This window comes from Lithobates pipiens, unplaced genomic scaffold (assembly GCF_037356315.1).
Source record: "Lithobates pipiens isolate NorthernLeopardFrog02 unplaced genomic scaffold, aLitPip1_a1.2 Scaffold_22, whole genome shotgun sequence".
NCBI lineage: Eukaryota > Metazoa > Chordata > Amphibia > Anura > Ranidae > Lithobates > Lithobates pipiens.
The window spans coordinates 256,531,277-256,551,521 of NW_027507784.1; the positions used below are offsets into that span (position 1 = coordinate 256,531,277).

Below are 20,245 nucleotides of genomic sequence, written 5' to 3' on the forward strand. Positions count from 1 at the left end.
GCCTGCGCAGTACAGCGCCGTGCACACTGACGTGCACAGCTCGCAACCACACCCCCCCTCCTCCATTAGGCCGGGAGCGCGCCCGGCGCACGTGCACGTGCCCGCGCGCGTGCACGAGGACCGCGGGATCCAGGGGGGGAAGGAGAACCCAAAACGGAGCTGCGTGGGACCCCTGAACTGCGTGGGACCCCTGTTTACCTTCATCTGTGGCAGGGACTGCAATAGAGACGTGAGTTAGCTGGAGAAACCAGGCTTTCACTGAGCGTGTGTATTGAAAAGGCATGTAAGTATGCATCAGGCTGCTCTTACTCCCTCTAGTGGTGGAAACCAGGTAAGACATACAACTACTCACAATGAAGAAATCCATTCATATAATTAAATATACAGGATAACTTCCCTTACCTGTCCCCACCGCAGGAATTGCTGAACCAGACAAATTCCAGCCTTCACCCATCACGGCGGGTATTGTTAGCCAACCTTCAGGTATATCTGGGGCTCCTTCTCGGAAGAACGTCCCACCGGGGCCATGTAGAAAGCTCTGCCAGAAACTTTCGTGCGCTCTGTATAAACAGTACACCAAGTCTGGTTTTCCCAGAGCCCAGTCTTCCAATGGAGAGGACTTACAGGCAAAACCTCGCTTCTTCGGTTGACGAGGCCCGGGTACCATACCATCTTGGGAGTCAAATATCGGCCCGAGGTATGGATCTGGTTTGTTGTAGCCCTTAGGCCCTCGCAGGGACCTGCATAGAGCTAAAGTTTTACGTGACCATCACCATAGACACTGGCGAAAAAACTGAGGTGCCTCCCAGATGGGAGGGGTTATATAGGGGAGGAATTCTCCTTAATTGGGGTCAACCAGTGTCCAATCACCAGAGGTGCCTATATAACCCACTATGTAATGAAGCTCCTGTGTCCCGTGATGTATGATCAAGAAATGTACTTATTGGGGTTGATTTACTAAAGGCAAATAGACTATGCACTTTGCAAGTGCAGTTGCTCAAGATTTTAGTAAATAAGGAGAAGCTCTGATGCTGACCTTCATCATCCAATCATATGCAAGCAAAAATGCTGTTTTTTATGTTCCTTGCATGTGATTGGGTATACTTTACAAAGGAGGAGCTTTGCCTTGCTCACTAAGCTCTGGAGCAACTGCACCTGCAAAGTGCACAGTCTATTTGCTTTTAGTAAATCAATAAGTTCAGGTCTACTTTAGGATGTGTATTCAGCACTCATATTCTAGAGTTGAAGGATGTCTTACAGATTCAAGAAAGCTGCTTGCAGTGTGCCAAATACTTCATAATCTGTTTTTCTTCAAACCAAAGTTTACAAACTGTTTAATATGTATTGTTTGTAAATGATATTACTTTGTCATTTAATTTACCATTCTCAAGGGATAGATTCATATTTAAAATAGTTTTATTGAAGTATTTGGAAGGATATCCTCCCAAATATATTGTATTTATTTTGTGTGTTGCCAGTGGCACTGGTTCGCTCAGTTGCTAGCTTTCTCAGACAAGACTTGTATCCTTTATCTGGGGGGGGGGATAAGAGGCCTAGAGTGAAAAAAAGCGTACATTAAGCACTCCAAAAAGGAAAGGTAGGTTGAGGACTCCGGACTTGCAAAATTATTATTATGTGGCACAGTTGCTCCAGCTAGCCAGAATTCACTCTATTCAGCCTCATCCAATGTGGATGCAGGTGAAGGCCTATGCATTATGGCAGTCTTTAATACTAATTGGACCCTGGGCAAACATTTTCTTGGCCCCCCACCCCTCGCTGGCCCCGCCCTGAAATTTCGCTCTCCACCTGCTCTGAGAGCAGCTAGATTCAAAGTCAGTTTACTACAGAAGAACAGGCAGAGATTGAAATTAATTGACAGAGGATGCAGCATATCATTACTGCTCACTGACTGGTTGCTAGAGGTTACAGCACATAATGTGTGTTGCTGAGTGGTTGCTAGGAGTTACTGCACATCTTTACCACTCACTGATGGGTTGCTAGATGTTACTGCACATCATTACTGCTAACTGATTGATTGCTAGAGGTTCCGACACATCAACACTCACTGGTTGCTAGGGTACTACCTGCCTGCAGGATTTTACATGTGATTGTTGCCAGTGACTGTTACAGCCGCTAGCAACATTCACTGCTTTCTTCCCCCAACCCCCCCCCCCAGAAGAAAAGAATAGCTCCACATGAGAGAAATCAAGCAAATTTCTTTCCTGCAACCCTCCCTGAATCCCACCCAATCACTACGAGCCTCACAGCAGGCTCTATCTCAGAGATGATCAGTACTCCAGTGGGAGCCATCTGATCACTGCTGGGGTAGGGGGGATCTGTCCCTGCATGTTCTTCAGCAGGCCCCTTTCCTGCCATCTGGAGCCCCCCACATGGGCGGAATGCCACGGCCCAGTCACAAGTGTGACTTTTACGATCCTGGGAGTTCTGCTACTGGTACCACAGCTATAAGGTAGATGGTTAGGTAGTTCCTAATGTGCAATAAAAAATAGTGCTGCGCTGTAATCAAATAAACAATATGATAAAATAGTGCAAATGTGCAAAATAAACCTTAATTGTTGATAAAGGCAGCAGGTATACAGTACGGAAAGGTGTCACATACTGTCCTAATAATTCTCATATGCAAAACAATAATAATATCAAGTGTGGAAGGGGGGGGGGGGTGGTGTTGCGCTCCTATTTGATATGTTTTTGTGATATGTTACCACGTTGTTTACAAAATAGTGCAATTATCTACCTAATATATAGCGCAATAGTAGGTAAAGTGCAAAACAAAATTCATTAATAGATATATGAAAAAATGTAGTGATTAAGACACTTGTGCAAATAACAAATTAAGTAAAACAATTACTAGGTGATATAGATAATATCCACATTAAGGGTGTAATTATAGGTGATTATATCACTGTGAAAAATATATGACGCATGCGTGAATAATTCATATAGTGACTGGTATGGAAATATAAAAAACAGATTGACAGTAAGATTTAAAATTATGAAAACTAACAGAAAAATAATAATTTAAATCGTCTAGCTAAACCAATGTTCAGTGCGGTATTGGACTTTAAAATCCTTAGTCCAATGTGCAATATAAGTGCAAACGTGCAAAGTGTTTCGCTGGAACACTGTGTATCGCTGTCTCTGGCTTTTAAGGTGACACTGTGCCTTTAAGTGCAAATACAAGAAAAGATCTTCAGCATCACTGACACCAGTGGTAAAAGTAAATGGTTACCTTACTGCTGTAAGGTAAACAGCATATAGCAGATAAAGGAGGAGGGGGAAACTCCCTTCAACTTGATCTTTTCCTGGATGTCCGTTTTCACTTTTAAGTGCAGACAGGGGAGGTGGGGGGAGGGAGGTAGGGGTGATCCTTATCTTCCTCTCTTTCCACTGGGTGCTTCAGATGGTATGGTTCTGTCTGCATGTGTTCATTTCTAATATTTCATAATAATATCAAAACATTGCAAAAGTCCATGTAAATACTGTATAATCCTCTTCTTATACAATGTGCACAAGTGAAATAAAGTGCTGATATATCCGTGGTAGTCTTTTTTTTATATAAAGTGCAAGGTAAAAAGTGACTGTATATCTCCAGTGTCAAGCAATCAGATAAAGTGCTGATGACCACTCTCTGTAATGGAATGAAAATAACTAGTAATTTCCGGTCTTTGGTGCAATCTAGTATATGGGTGTCCCCCTACCTTACTGCTGTAAGGCCGCGTACACACGCGGGGACTGTTCGCTCAACTTTGTCCGCTGAACAGTGTTTCGGCGGACAGTCCGCTCGTGTGTGGGCTTTCAGCGGACAGTTTCAGCGAACAGTCTGCTGAACAAAGTTTTTCGGAAATTCCGAAAAAATGTCCGCTGAAACTTTGTTTGAGCGGACAGTCCGCTCGTGTGTAGGCTTGTTCGTCAAACTAAGTTCCGCGCATACTCAGAAAGAATTTACAGGGCGGAAGCGCTCGGTCTTGTAAAACTAGTGTTCGCATTGAAGCTAGCATATTCGTCATGCTGCTAATTTTGTGTTTTTTTAATATAGCCCGTTCTTTTCTTCTTCGTAATGCAAGAAAAGTGAAGTAGCTTTGCTGCTTATATTCACACAGAGTTATACTACATGTTTTTATTCATCCTCATCCTATGATTAATCTTCCAATTATAGAAAAAATATATTCCAAATTAAAAAAAAAAAAAAAAAAAAAAAAAAATATATATATATATATATATATATATATATATATATATATATATATATATATATATATATATATATATATGTGTGTGTCTATCTTAAAAAAAAATATATAAAATAAAAAAAATAAAAAATTTATATATATATTTTTATTTCTGAAAAAAAAATAGAATTTATCTATTACTATATATTTTTGGAACTACTATTGTCATATTTTTTTTTTTTTTTTTTTTTTGTGGGGGGTTTGAAACAAGATGGACTTGCATTTTTTTTGGCCAAGCAGGACTATGCAAGTAGAGATAGATAGATAGATAGATAGATAGATAGATAGATATATAGATAGATAGATACCCAAACCAGCATTTTAGCTTACACATGATTGCATGTTCAAAATCAGCAGAGCTTCCCCTCATTTCAAATGTTAAGCCTCAAATTTACAGCGACTGCACTTCCAAGTGCACTTGCAGTGCTTTAAAAATTGCACTTGAAGTTAGCATATTTACATGAACGTGTGTTTTGTAAATAACCCCCAGAGTCTTTTGACATGTATCTGCCTACTCACAAATAAAGTTTGTTTTTTAAGCCAAAATTATACAAAAATATTGAAAAAAAATAAAATAAAAAAAAATAAACATACAAGATTTTTTGTAAATAATAAATTTTTATTTTTCCTCAGAACAAAAATAAATCAAGAGGGAGGCAACACTGGAGACAATTTTGAAGTTTGTGAAGCCTTTTGTCCCCCAGGCACACATCAAGTGAGTGGACACCAAAATTCCGAACCTGCATAGCATGTACATAGGGAGCAAAACCAGGTCCTAGAATCCCAAAGACCAGGAACAGCAGCAGATGAGATCTATGTCCCCAGACTGTGGTACTACAACAGCCTGCGTCTTCTTTCAGAGCAGACTGAAGCCAGGCAGTCACTTGCGACTCTTCGGTCTAGCCTTCCCTCCACGCGTCGCTGGAGGCTGTGCCTCTGGTGGTGGAGTTGTGGTAGGAGGAGGAGGAGGAGGAGGAGGAGGAAGAGCAGTAGGGTCTGTGTTGTAAAGCTTAGTGGTGGGTGTGAGCTCACCCTTCAGACCCCGTTGGATGGCATCAAAAAAGATTGCCTCACACAAGTTTCGCTGTGGTTTGTCCATTTCTTGTAGCTTGCTAGCCAGATAAGTGGCATAGGCCTCCTCCGGATTGGGGGGTTTTGACAAAATTTGTGTGGCTTGCCGTATCAGCACCAAGGACTCCTCCTCTGTACGGCCCATCCTCCTGGGCCTTTTGCTGGCTAGGCGGAGGGGAGGGACCTGGCTTTCAGTCCGACTGCTGGGCCCAGCTAGCTCTTGTGTGTGGCTGGTCCCGGCCTCCTCCTCCATACCACTGGTCCCGGCCTCCTCCTGGGTGAGCTCATCCTGTGTAAAAAAACAAAGCAATCAATAACTAAAATATGTCTATATTTAGAAATCATCAATCACTAACAATTTTACAGTTCTCACTTGCAAATACATTTGTCTTGAAATACAAAAGGCTATCATTTTGACACCATCATTTTTCCATCAGTTCACCAAGATTTGAGCCACATTTGTGTAAACTACTGTATCCTTCTATCTAATTTAATTTGTGATGAAATCCTAGATTTGGAAGCAATTCAAACATTGAACTTGACATCATTAATATTTGAGCAATCCAAACTTTAGAAAATAAAATATACCTGGCTCCAGCTGGGCGCATCAACTTCGTCCAGCAAGGAAGGGTCTGGATCTTGCAGGGATGGCTCACCTGAGGCGGAGGGAAGGGTGGAGGGACGGGTAGACGGAAGAGTCGAAAGTGACGGCCTGGCTTCGGACGTGTCATCCAGAAAACGCAGCCTGTCATAATACCACAGCTTAGGTACATAGACCTGACCTGCTGCTGCTCCTGATGTTTGGGACTGTAGGATCTTTCTTTGCTCCCGCCTATACACGCTACGCAGGTTCTTAATTTTGGTGTTCACAAAGTCAGTGTCTGCCTGGGGGAGTCGGGTTTTCACAAACGTCAAAACTGTCTCCAGTGTCTTCTTCCGGGCAGCACGGCTTGGATATTGGGGGTGTTTTGTATCCCACAGATTGCTGTGCGACTCCACTAAATCGAGAAATGTTGAGAGGAAGGCCTCCTCCTTAAAGGGGTCTGCAGTATACCTTTGCATTTTCTGAAAAACAAACAAAAAAAACAAAAACAAAAAAACAAAACAAAAAAAAAAACAAAAAAAAAAAAAAAAAAAAAGTCAGACCAAATGCACACTATATTGTGACAATGTAGGCGAGACACACACTACTACACACGCTACCCCCCACACACACACTACCCCCCACACACACACTACCCCCCCCCCCACATACACACACACACACTACCCCCCCCACATACACACACACACACACACACACACTACCCCCCCCCCACATACACACACACACACACACACTACCCCCCCCCCACACACACACACACACACACTACCCCCCCCCACATTACACACACACACACACACACTACCCCCCCCCCCCCCCACACACACACACACACACACACACTACCCCCCCCCCCCACACACACACACACACACACACTACTGCCACACACACACACACACACACACACACACACACACTACCCCCCCACACACACACACACACACACACACTACACACACTACTGCCCCATACACATACATACACACACACTACCCCCACCCCCCTATACACCCACCTCCACCCCCACACTACCACACAAAACACCAAGCCCACTCAACCACCAACCCACCTAAAAATCAATTAAACATCAATAAGATTACATTTCAATATACACATTCCTAACGCAGGCTTAAAATCAAAATAAAACGATAACTATCTTACCGTCGCGTGTAGCACTCGCTGCTTCCGTTCGGACAAGCGTACGGCCTCGTGGTAACGCTTTATATACAGCGCATGCGCTCAGGCTCCGCCTGTGTCGCCCGCCCCTGACGTTCCTTGCGACCGTGTTTCCCCGCCCCTTTTACCCTCGTTCCGCTGTGGGTGAATGAGAGGAGAAAATGGCGGACGCAAATTCTAGGAGCAGCGTGAGCAGCGCGGAGGAAAGCCATGGGCCCCATACTTCAGGAGCAAGGAGGAGATATAAGGCCACCAATATGGCCTTTGAAGAGATGGTGGAGATGGTGGCTATCTTAAAAAGGGAGGATTATGATGGGGAACATGGCCCTTACCCAAAACCTAATGTCCGGAAAAGCGCCATCTTGGATGAGGTAGTCACAGCCTTGGAGACGAAATTTGGGGTACGAAGAGGCAAGGACCAGCTCCGGAAACGATGGTCGGACATCAAGTCCAGGGAGCCGGACCAATATTACCGCATCAAAAAGATCCTGAAAAAAAGTGAGTAAACTCCGCGTCGGACATAATCGTTCGTGTAGGGATTGAAAATCTGGCGGATTTGATCGTAATCGCTCGTGTAGATAGTGTATGTACATCTGGCGGATTTTAACGTAATCGTTCGTGTGGGTAGTGAATGAAAACTGGCGGATTTGAGCGTAATCGTTCGTGTAGGCGGTGTATGTAAATCTGGCGGATTAGATTGTAATCGTTCGTGTAGGTAGTTTATGTACATCTGGCGGATTTGATCGTTCGTGTAGTTAATAGTTCTTGTAATGAGCGCATATGGTTGTTCGTATATGTGGGCGTAAATAGCATGAATTTGTGTATGGTGTAAATTTATCTGGTGTTGGATTAGATTTTAATTAGTTATTATTTTTTTGGTATTGTTCATGATAAACTGAATTGTCACGCTCAGTTTATAGGATATAAATTTTTACTAAAGTTTCATAAATGTATTCAGTGCAATGTAGACTCAATTAAAAAAATGAGATAGATAGATAGATAGATAGATAGATAGATAGATAGATAGATAGATAGATAGATAGATAGATAAAATGCTGGTTCAACATCTGGACTAGGAAACTTTTATAAGTGTAGTTTGGGCCATCATAGAACATTTTTGACATAATCACACACAGGTACTCCAGGCGATGATTCGAGTGTGTCCGTCTGTGAAACTTGGACAAAAGATATACAGTATCACAGTTTGGTTAAAGGCTAGGTTCACATTGCTGCAATGTACGAGATCAAATGTGATTTGCACCGCACTGCAGTGCAAATCACATGTGATCTCTGTGTGATGCGATTTCAGCCATGCATATAGTATGGCTGAATTTGCATTGCATCCGGACCAAACTTGTACATGGCCCTTTTTTTAGTCCACAGCCGAATCGGATCACATGGGTGTTCACACCATGTGGTCCGATTCCTGTCCGAGTTTAAAGATTGCGCTGTGAAATGAGAACTAATTTGGAGGTGTCAATAAAACTTTACACTGATACTCCCAGCAGGTCACATAGGGGAGTGCGAGCTGCGCATGCGATGCGTGAAACCACAGTAGATTTGCAGCGTTCGCACATCGCAGCAGTCTGAACACAGCCTAACTAAAAAAAAATCATTTTAAGGATGTATTAAACTAGGATCTTGTAATAACCAGCTAATAATTTTACACCACTTCAAACCAATGTTTCATATTCAAATTTCTGAACTCAAATATCACTATGCTTAAAAGTATATATTTTTTTTTTTTTTCATTCTCATAGGGGAACAAAGACTCAGACAAGAGGCGGAGCAGCCCAGGACCCCCCGACCTCGCCAGCCTGATTGGGCACTTAGCCCCAGCCCCGCATCAGTATTGGAGCTACCCAGCCCAGTGTCCTCGAGGGAGCAGCCAAGCTCGGTATCCTCCGCTGGACCAAGCTCTGTAGCTCCACTGGATGAGCCCAGCCCAGGGCTAGATGTGGAGGAGGAAAAGCAGGTGGAGTTACACACCCCACAAAGTGAAAGTGAGTGTCTGACAACCCAGCTTAAGGTAAACAATTAATGGCTGTATATTTTAACCAATTTTTTTATCTACACATGTTTTTAGGTGATGATCTGGTTGTGGTAGGAGAAGCCGCGGAGCCATTTTCAGCGGACAGTGCCCAGAGGCTGATAGGGCAGATCATGGCCTGGAATGCCAGGATCGATTTAATGGAGAGCAACATCCAGGCCATGCAACAACAAATCCTGGCCATACAACAGCAGCTGGTCCCTATGAGGCAGGAAATGAAGAACATGATCGATGTTTTAGGGAGAATCTAAGCCCCTTTTCCCCTAAAACACAATCGATCATGTTCTTCATTTCCTTGCCAAAAAGTTTTTAATGTTTTTACAAGATTTTTAGAGGCCAAATTTTGAAGATGCACACGGTGTGTCAACATGTGCTATGTGCCATCAGAGGATCGCAATGGACGCATTTGGTGTTTGCAAACGCTTCCTCATTCTAGTATGTGAGAGGAAGGGATTGCACACACCAAACACGTCCATTGATCACTCATGATGGTACATAGCACATGTTGACATTACCAATTTTTGGTGTGCATCTTCAAAATTTGGCTTTACCCCTTGTTTTATGTAAATAGTTAAAAATCTGATTTTATTTTTTTTATTTTTGTGATAATTGTATTTTTGATATATCTATATATTTCGATGTTTACCAAAAAAAAAAAAAAATTTTTTTTTAAAAAAACAATTTCCCAAAAAAAAAAAAAAAGAATTAAAAAAAAAAAAAAAAACACACAAAAAACCAAAAAAAGATCTAAATAAGAGGCACTGGTTGGAATGTGCACTATTAAAAAATCAAAAAAAAAAAAATGTGTTTGTCTACTTCTTTCAATACTCAATACCAGTTTGGGAAGTCATTTTGTGTTTTCTGTCACAAAGGGCCTTATTTCCTATTGTCAAAAACCACTTTGCTATACAAATGCACTAGGACAGGAATATGCAATTAGTGGAAATCCAGCTGTTGCAGAACTACAAGTCCCATGAAGCATAGCAAGACTGACAGCCACAAGCATGAGACCCAGAGGCATGATTGACTTGTAGTTTTGCACCAGCCAGGGGTTGGCCAATTGCATATCCCTGAATTAGGAGAATGTAGGATACAAGCAACGTGAAAAGCAAACAAGAACCAAACTTCAAAATTTGAACAGACAAGACATATTTCAAGAAAAAGAATTTTTTATTGGTCAGCTGGCATTGGAATAGCCCCCCTACCATTAAAATAGCTGACATAGCGGTCACGCACCTCACGTGCTGTTTGGGGGGCTAAGCCAGGAAGGGCATGATCCAGCCCTGTCAGTTCTGGAAGCCTGAGTCCGGCCTCAGGCCCAATAGGCTACAGGTACTGGTTACCTGAAAATTTCCTTCGAAAATTGTGCAGAATGCAGCAGCACAGAATAACATAGTTCAGTTTATATTCTGCCAGGTTGATGGCTGTCAGTAACAGACGGAACCGGCTGGCCATAATGCCAAAGGCACTCTCCACAACCCTTCTTGCTCTGGCCAGCCGGTAATTAAAAATCCTCCTCTCCGGGGTGAGGGTCCTTTGGGGGAAGGGTCTCATGAGATGTTCACTCAGACCGAACGCTTCATCAGCCAGAAAAACAAACGGGAGCCCCTCCACATTCTCGGCATCTGGTGGCAAGTCCAGGCCACCAGTGGTAAGACGGTGGCAGAACTCGGTCTGCCTAAAGACTCCTCCGTCAGACATCCGGCCGTTCTTCCCCACATCCACATAAAGAAAGTCACATTGTGCCGACACCACCGCCATTAGCACCACACTATGGAACCCCTTATAGTTCCAATAGTAGGACCCCGAATGGGGTGGGGGCACAATCCTCACATGTTTCCCGTCGATGGCCCCTCCGCAGTTGGGGAAGTCCCAACGGGCAGCGAACTGGGAAGCCACAGTCTGCCATTCCTGTGGCGTTGAAGGAAGCTGGGGAGTCAAACACATGAAACAAAAAAAAATTAGTCATTAAATAAAAACAATTCATAACAAATACAATTCAAAAACATTTTCGAACAAGAGTTAAACAGAAATATTGCAAATTTGTTTTCTGCCAAAAAAAAAAAAAAAAAAAAAAAGTAGGCGGACCAATTCACAGATTAATCAGCCCTCTGATGGACCAGGGGACATAAATTAGGTGGGTAAGTGGGGTGGGGGGGACTAATTACTAAGTATACAACACATGAAACCAATTTGAGTGGGGTGGGGGACTAATTACTAAGTATACAACACATGAAACCAATTTGAGTGGGGTGGGGGGACTAATTACTAAGTATACAACACATGAAACCAATTTGAGTGGGGTGGGGGACTAATTACTAAGTATACAACACATGAAACCAATTTGAGTGGGGTGGGGGGGACTAATTACTAAGTATACAACACCTGCAACCAATTTGAGTGGGGGGAATAATTAATGAGTTGACAATCCATATCTATATCTCTATATATCTCTATATATCTCTATATCTCTATATATCTCTATATATATCTATATATCTCTATATATCTCTATATCTATATATCTCTATATATCTCTCTATATCTCTATACATCTCTATACATCTCTATATATATATATATATATATATATCTCTATATATATCTCTATCTATATATCTATATATCTCTATATATCTATCTCTCTCTCTCTCTCTCTCTCTCTCTCTCTCTCTCTCTCTCTCCACACACAGGGTGTATACACAAAAAAGGTAAAAAGCTAAAAAAAATGACAAAAAAAAAAAAACCATTTAAAGAAAAAATAAAATAAAAAACAAAAAAAATAAAAAAAAGCATGCATTCATATAAAGGGGACATTCACATCATATTCCTGTCATGGATATTAAAAGTCATGATGAAATGAATACAAACATACAATGCATATAATGCAATATTAAAAGAACAAACTTACCTTCATATATTCCTTCTGCAGGACCCGAATAATGGCAGAACAGGTCTCTGGAATAATGATCCCCAGAGCCTGGGGGGAGATGCCTGTCGAGAACTTGAGGTCCTGAAGGCTTCTCCCTGTCGCCAAGTAGCGCAACGTGGCGACGAGCCTCTGCTCCGGAGTGATGGCTTGCCGCATGCAGGTATCCTGCCTGCTGATATAAGGGGTCAGCAAAGCCAGCAGACGGTGAAAAACGGGGTCCGTCATCCTGAGATAATTCCTGAAATCATCAGGATTATTCTCACGGATCTCACGGAGTAAAGACATATGCGAGAATTGGTCACGCTGGCGCAACCAATTCTTTGTCCATGAACTCCTCCTCACCCTGTTCACAGACTGGGCTCGGGTCAAAGTATTAACCCCAACACCAAGCCCCCATATAGCACGAACTCGTTCCCGAGTACGTCCACACTCCATGGCTTTGAAACGGTCGGCTGGACAGACAAGCTCAACTGAACGCACTGAAGAACAGCCAGACCTATGAAGAACGACCTGAAACCCAGAAACGAGCGGACCAGAAGCGCCTAATAACAGGTACAACTGATCCACGCGTACCGAAAGACAGATACAAACCTCACAGGTAGACTGCGCCGCAGCGAACGGACAAATTAAGCTGAAGTCTGAAAAGCGCGAATCGTCTCTAACCAAACTTCTACTAACGCAAAGTCAGCAGAAGGAGCCCAAAGGGTGCTTTGCTGTGTCTTGGACCTCCTATTTCTAGTCCCGTCGTACGTGGCGTACGTCATCGCGCACGCTTTCAGCGGACTGTTCGTTCGTCGTGTGTGGCCAAGTCCGTCCATGCTAATTTTGAGCGGACTGTCCGCTGAAACTGTTTGACGAACAAAGTTGAGCGAACAGTCCCCGCGTGTGTACGCGGCCTAAGGTAACAGCATATAAGTATATCTTTGTGGATGACCAGTGTATTCCCTGTTGATCTAGATGCCTGGCAGCCTCCCAGTCTGGCGTCTCTGGATCTGCTGATGTATGTCTGTGTCTGGAATCAGAAGCCTCCTTTTTGCCAAATATGGCTTGTCTGCTGCCACTTCCAGTGGAAGTAGCGAGGAGACGTTGCTGGAAGTGGCATTAGACAAGCCGTATCTGGCAAACATGGGGATTCTGATTGCAGACAATTTTATGCCCAGCACTCACTCTCCTGCTCATTAAATATTTGGGATAGGTTAACGAATAAATTTAAATCCCAGCATACCCCACTGGACCCTATTTTTGGTAATAGGAACTGCACCCCAGGCCTCACCCCCAGGATATTTGAATGGTGGACTAACAAAGGTCTGCTGCGTATAGCTAACTTATACGATCATAAGGGAATATTGACAAGTTCTTAGAAGAGAATTATCAAATGCCGGTTTCAGAGTATTTCACAGATAATGCTTTTTTTAAATACTATATTGGGGAACTCTGATATAGCGACTATGTCCTCTTTGAATATTGGTTCGATAAAATCAGAAGGCATATCTCTTAAATTTATACTATCTTGACTAACTCCGCTGTTAAACAGATACAAAACCAATGCACAGAGCAGGTGAATATGACATCTTTTATTTTTTTTAAATGCATTTTTTTTCTTTACAATCACTTGAACATACTAACACCTTTACCTACAAAGCCACATACTGAACACACTGACACCTGCACAGTCACAAACTCAGGGCCGGCACCAGCATAAGGCTGCATTGGCAACTACCTTAGAGCGGTAAAATCGTAATCCCCTGCTAGTTGCTGGGAATTCAGATTTTTAAAATAGCTGTCTTCAATTTCCTAAGGCTGCGCTGAAGCAATACTTGAGGAAGAAAGAAAAACTCTTGAAAGCTTGTCTTTTAATTGTTAGGTTACTACAATAAAAAGGTATCGTTGCATACCACATTACTCTTATATTTTATAATCGTATTTATATTTATACTTATCTAGTTATTCTTTTCATAATTTAGTGATGAAAATTATTAGTGCACCCCCCCCCCCCCCCCGTTTTGACTGTGGTATCTTATGTGCCCCCCTATATACTGTTCCTAGAGTCACCACTGGCAAGGAGCAAAAAATACTAAACAATTAGTTTTATAACAAAGTGTGGTAGGTACTACCAAAATATGAAGAGAATACTAGCTGACATTGACAACAAATCTTTGCACTGTTATCAATGTCTATGATTGGGGACTCACTTAGTGGCACGGATTTTGGAAATCTGTGTATGGGTAATAGGAATGAGCCAAACACCCAAACACCCCCCCCCCCCCCCCCCGAAGAGCATGCAAACAGGCAAAAAAATTGTTTGAGCACCGTTAAAGTCTATGGGAAGCAAACGTGAAAAATTAGTGCTCATTTTAAAGGCTTATATGCAAGTTATTCCCATAAAAAGTGTTTGGGGACCCAGGTCCTGCCCCAGGAGACATGTATCAATGCAAAATAAATTTTAAAAAATGGCTGTTTTTTCAAGAGCAGTGATTTTAATAATGCTTAAAGTGAAACAAAATGAAATATTCCTTTATATATCGTGCCTGGGGGTGTCCTTACTATGCCTGTAAAGTAACAGATCTTTCCCATGTTTATAACAGTGCCACAGCAAAATGACATTTCTAAAGGAAAAAATTTAATCTAAAACTGCTCGCAGCTTTAATGTTTTGTCAGATTCCGGCAATATGGAAAACAAAAAAAAAAAAGGCGTGGATGCCCCCCTCCCCCAAAATCCATAGCAGGCCCTTCAGATATGGTATGGATATTAAGAGAAAACCCCACACCAAAATTTTTTTTTTAAATGGCGTGGGGGTCCCCCCAGGCACTATATACTCTGAACATCTGAACAGCAGTATATATATACACACACACACACACACACACACACACACACACACACACACACACACACACACACTATACAGCCTGCCCTATATACTCTGCAGAAAAACTGGGCCTTAGGTGTTGGTGGTACCAGAACACTGTAACCCCTCACAGTAACAGTAACTCTTGTTGGATGCAGGAATAGGCCCTGCTTAACTATTATTTCAAAAATTGTAATTGCATGCCCCTCTTAAACGGGGGCAGAAAAATTGGTTTTGGTGGCGCCAGAACAGTGTAACCCCTCAGTTACTCTTGTTGGCACAGGAACAGGCTCTGGGGCAGAAAAATGGGGCCTTGGGTGGTGGTGTTGATTCCCTAAACCAAAAATATTGTTGGAAGCTAGCATCATCAAGATTGAGGAGGAATAGGATAGTCAGCATAGGCAGTCTTCAAGGGATCCCAGATCCATAGCAAATGCAATCAGTTACATTAGCATCAGGTGCTTGATAGCTTCTGTTCTAAGGCTGATTCATTTTTATGAGTGTGAGCCTATCGACGGAGTTTATGGACAGTCGCACTCTTTGATCTGTCACAAACCCTCTAGCAGCACTGAATGTGCGTTCAGAAAGTACGCCGGATGCAGGACAGGCCAGTAGTTCAATTGCATATTGAGCAAATTCTGGCCAGTGGTTCATCCTCAAGACCCAGTATCCCAAGGCATTCTCTGTTGGAAAGGTCTCCAAGTCTCCTCTTGCCCCTAGAAATTCCTGAACCATATAATGCAGACGCTGGCGATGGTTGCTTTGACTGATCAGACCAGGGTGCAGAAGACTGAATAAATTGTTTAAAGGCATCAGCCAGCTGGCCACTTTCCCCTCCGCTCTTCCTCTGACTGAACAAAGCCACAAACGCGTTGTCCAGCACCTGGAAATGGTAACCTCCCAAGGTCTGCAAATGCATTACACAAACCTCTCTTCAAGGCCTCCTGAAGATGTTTCATCCTCTGCACCCTATGCGCAGGCAGGGTGAGTTCTGCAACTTTACTCTTGTAATGTGGATCAAGAAGGGTTGCCAGCCAGTATGATCCCTCTCCTTGATACCACGAATCCTAGGGTCCTTTTGCAGGCTTTGCAGAATCAGGAAGGCCATGCAGCGTAGGTTTGCAGAGACATTCAATTATGAGTCCTCTGGGTCACTAAGGATCACATTATCCGTAACTACCTCCTCCCAGCCACATACAACTCCTTGGGTTTCTGGGCACTGAAAACCATCCCTTGAAGACTGCTGCTGAATATTATCCTCTACATCAATGCTGCTGGCGGGCCCACGGGAATGCTATCTGGATAGGAAGGGAGTCCTCCTCTTCCTCCTGCTGTTCTGCCTCAAGTGCCCTACCCATTATTCCACAAAGTGTGTGCTCCAGCAGGAAGACTACAGGGACAGTGTCACCGATGCATGCATTGTCACTGCTCACCATCCTTGTGGCCTCCTTAAATGGTGACAGGACAGTGCATGCATCCTTGATCAGTAGCCACTGGCATGGCTTAAAGAAGCCATGCTCCCCTGACCCTGTCCTGATGCCATACTTGCAGAGGTACTCATTGATGACCCTCTGCTGTGTGTGCAGCCGCTGCAGCATTACCAAAGTTGAGTTCCACCTTGTGGGCATGTCACAAATGAGGCGGTTGGTGGGCAGGTTCCATTCCCTTTGAATGTCAGCCAGCCGAGCACGGACATTGTATGGCCAGTAGAAATGACCACAGGACTTTTCTAGGCTGCCTCAGATCTCCTAAGCCTGGGTACCTGGTCAAGAACCGCTGCACCATCAAATTCAGGACCTGTGCCAAACATGGAACATGTGTCCCTGTCGGAGGGTGGAGAGAAGGTTGGTGCCAAATGTCACATAAAACCATTCCTGGCTCAAGCTGGCATGGCGTCAACTACCTCTGAGCCTGCCCCTGAAGAGCTGACAGAATTTCTGCCCCAGTGTGGCTCCTGTCCCCTAGGCAGACAAATTCAAGCACCGCATGGCATCTTTTAGCCTGACTACCTGCGTAGCCCCTTAAACGCTTATGGAGCACCGCTGGTTCAGATGACAAATCTGTAGAAGAAGCCATTGAGGAAGAAGAACACATGCCAGTAGAGAGCCGGAATGACCTTCCGTGAAAAGAAATGGCGTTTTGGAACCTGCCACTGAGGTACAGCACATTCAACAAATTCATGAAAGGGAGCAGAGTCTACCACTTGAAAAGGCAGCAGTTGCAGTGCTAGAAATTTGGCCAAGCTAGCATTTAGACTCTAAGCATGTGGATGGCTGGGACTGAATTTCATTTTATGGTTCAACAACTGGGGTAAGGAAATTTGTCTGTTAAAATCAATTGGTGGTGTACTGCTAGTAGATTGGCTGCAAATACTTGGGACACCTATTGCTATACCTTCATTCCTCTCAGTGCAGGTTTTTGAGAGGACTGGAGGTATAGTAGGGTTGGAAATCCCAGATGAGGAGCAAGGAGAAGTCCACCTTCTTTGATGTGGGTCTTTCAAGTACTGTTGCCAATGGACTGCATGGCAGGTCGTCATATGTGTCGCCAAGCATGAGGTGCCCAAGTGGCTGCTGTTCTGGCCATGCTTGATCCACTTCAGACATAGGTTGCAAACAGCAATGGTACGATCTGCTGCACACATGTCAAAAAAGGCCCACAACAAGGAACTTTTAAGTCAGCGGGGAGTCAGCAGCACCCTGCACCTGTGGAGCGCTGCAGTGTGATGCAATAGGGTGGCTACCCTTAAGCTGCCCCCTAGAGAACATCCTGCCTCACTGGAGTTGTGCCTCCTCCTCACTTTCATCCTCTCTTTTCTCAGGCACCCAAGTACAGTCAGTGACTTCATTATCCCCTCTATCCTCGTCACTGGAGCAAACTTGGCAGTATGCTGCAGCTGGGGGAACATGACTGCCATTTTCTTGTCCTTCTGCGGCACCCCCTCTCTCTAGGCTCACATTACCTGGGAACCAACATCGGAGCCTTCAAATTGCTGTGTATCCTCCAGCAGCATGTACGGAACACTGTGGTTGAATAATTCTGGGGACTCCTCTCTGCACGATGGTGGGGCTACGGAAAGAGTGACTGTGGACAAAGAGGCGGTGGAATAGGCCGCTTTGGCAGCTGCATTGGAAAGCAGACTACTCTGAGCCTGGGTGACAGAGGATGAGGACTGCTTCGTTATCCACTCCACCAACTCTTCTACATATTGTTGCTCAATACATGGCCAGCAGCAGAAAAAAAAAAGGACAAGCATGCCCCACGGTCATCTGCAGAGGATGCACCATGTCCACAACCACCACTGTTTACTGTAGACGCAGAGGCTGCTTGCCATCTTTTAGTGGCCTGTGAGTGTCTGCGTCAGGACATGATATATTTTTTGTTTTGCAACACCACACCACACTACACTGTATTATATACTGTGTACAACGCCTGAAGTGTATTAGAAACTATACACAACCAAATGCACTGTATATATGGGCTACACTGATGCAGTGTGTGAGATAAAATTTATATACAGTGGTGTGAAAAAGTGTTTGCCCCCTTCCTCATTTCCTGTTCCTTTGCATGTTTGTCACACTTAAGTGTTTCGGAACATCAAACCAATTTAAACAATAGTCAAGGACAACACAAGTAAACACAAAATGCAATTTGTAAATGAAGGTGTTTATTATTAAAGATGAAAAAAAATCCAAACCATCATGGCCCTGTGTGAAAAAGTGATTGCCCCCTAAACCTAATAACTGGTTGGGCCACCCTTAGCAGCAACAACTGCAACCAAGCGTTTGCGATAACGTGCAATGAGGCTTTTACAGCGTCCTGGAGGAATTTTGGCCCACTCATCTTTGCAGAATTGTCCTAATTCAGTTACATTAGAGGGTTTTCGAGCATGAACGGCCTTTTTAAGGTCATACCACAACATCTCAATAGGATTCAGGTCAGGACTTTGGCTAGGCCACTCCAAAGTCTTCATTTTGTTTTTCTTCAGCCATTCGGTGGTGGACTTGCTGGTGTGTTTAGGATCATTGTCCTGCTGCAGAACCCAAGTTCGTTTCAGCTTGAGTACACGAACAGATGGTCGGACATTCTCCTTCAGGATCTCTTGGTAGACAGCAGAATTCATAGTTCCTTTTATCACGGCAAGTCTTCCAGGTCCTGAAGCAGCAAAACAGCCCCAGACCATCACACTACCACCACCATATTTTACTGTTGGTATAATGTTCTTTTTATGAAATGCAGTGTTCCTTCTACGCCAGATATACTTGGACACACACCTTCCAAAGAGTTCCACTTTTGTCTCATCGGTCCACAGAATGTTGTCCCAAAAGTCTTGGGGATCATCAAGATGTGTTGTGGAGAAATTGAGACGAGCTTTGATGTTCTTTTTGCTCAGCAGTGGTTTTCTCCTTGGAACTCTGCCATGCAGGCCATTTTTGCCCAGTCTTTTCCTGATGGTGGAGGCATGAACGCTGACCTTAACTGAGGCAAGTGAGGCCTGCAGTTCCTTGGACGTTGTTGTGGGGTCTTTTGTGACCTCTTGGATGAGTCGTCGCTGCGCTCTTGGGGTAATTTTGGGCGGCCGGCCACTCCTGGGAAGGTTCACCACTGTTCCATGTCTTCGCCATTTGTGAATAATGGCTCTCACTGTGGTTCGCTGGATTCCCAAAGCTTTGGAAATGGCTTTATAACCCTTTCCAGACTGATAGATCTCAATTACTTTCTTTCTCAATTGTTCCTGAATTTCTTTGGGTCTCGGCATGATGTGTAGCTTTTAAGGATCTTCTGGTGGACCTTACTGTGTCAAGCAGCTCCTATTTAAGTGATGCCTTGATTGTGAACAGGTGTGGCAATAATCAGGCCTGGGTGTGGCTAGAGAAATTGAACTCAGGTGTGGACAACCACAGTTATAGTATGTTTTAACAAGGGGGGCAATCACTTTTTCACACAGGGCCATGATGGTTTGGATTTTTTTTCACCTTTAATAATAAACACCTTCATTTACAAATTGCATTTTGTGTTTACTTGTGTTGTCCTTGACTATTGTTTAAATTGGTTTGATGTTCCGAAACACTTAAGTGTGACAAACATGCAAAGGAACAGGAAATGAGGAAGGGGGCAAACACTTTTTCACACCACTGTATATATATTGTGGCAGCACGCAGGTAAAGTCACCTGGTTGTATCCAGGATGGGAAATATGTGTGCCCTAGATTCAGGCTTTATGCAGACTTTTACAATTAGAGGGGAAGAGTTAATGAGCCCAGCTGAAGTAAGTGGGCTCATTAAGACCTCTACAAAAAACCCCAGC

General features: G+C 43.6%; 1 protein-coding gene across 1 annotated transcript in view; it reads right to left on the reverse strand.

The window, feature by feature from the left end:
- LOC143924583 (phospholipase A2-like) overlaps positions 1-20,245 on the reverse strand; it is a 148,254-nt gene that overhangs the window by 50,742 nt on the left and 77,267 nt on the right. The gene's annotated exons all lie outside the window — the stretch shown is intronic.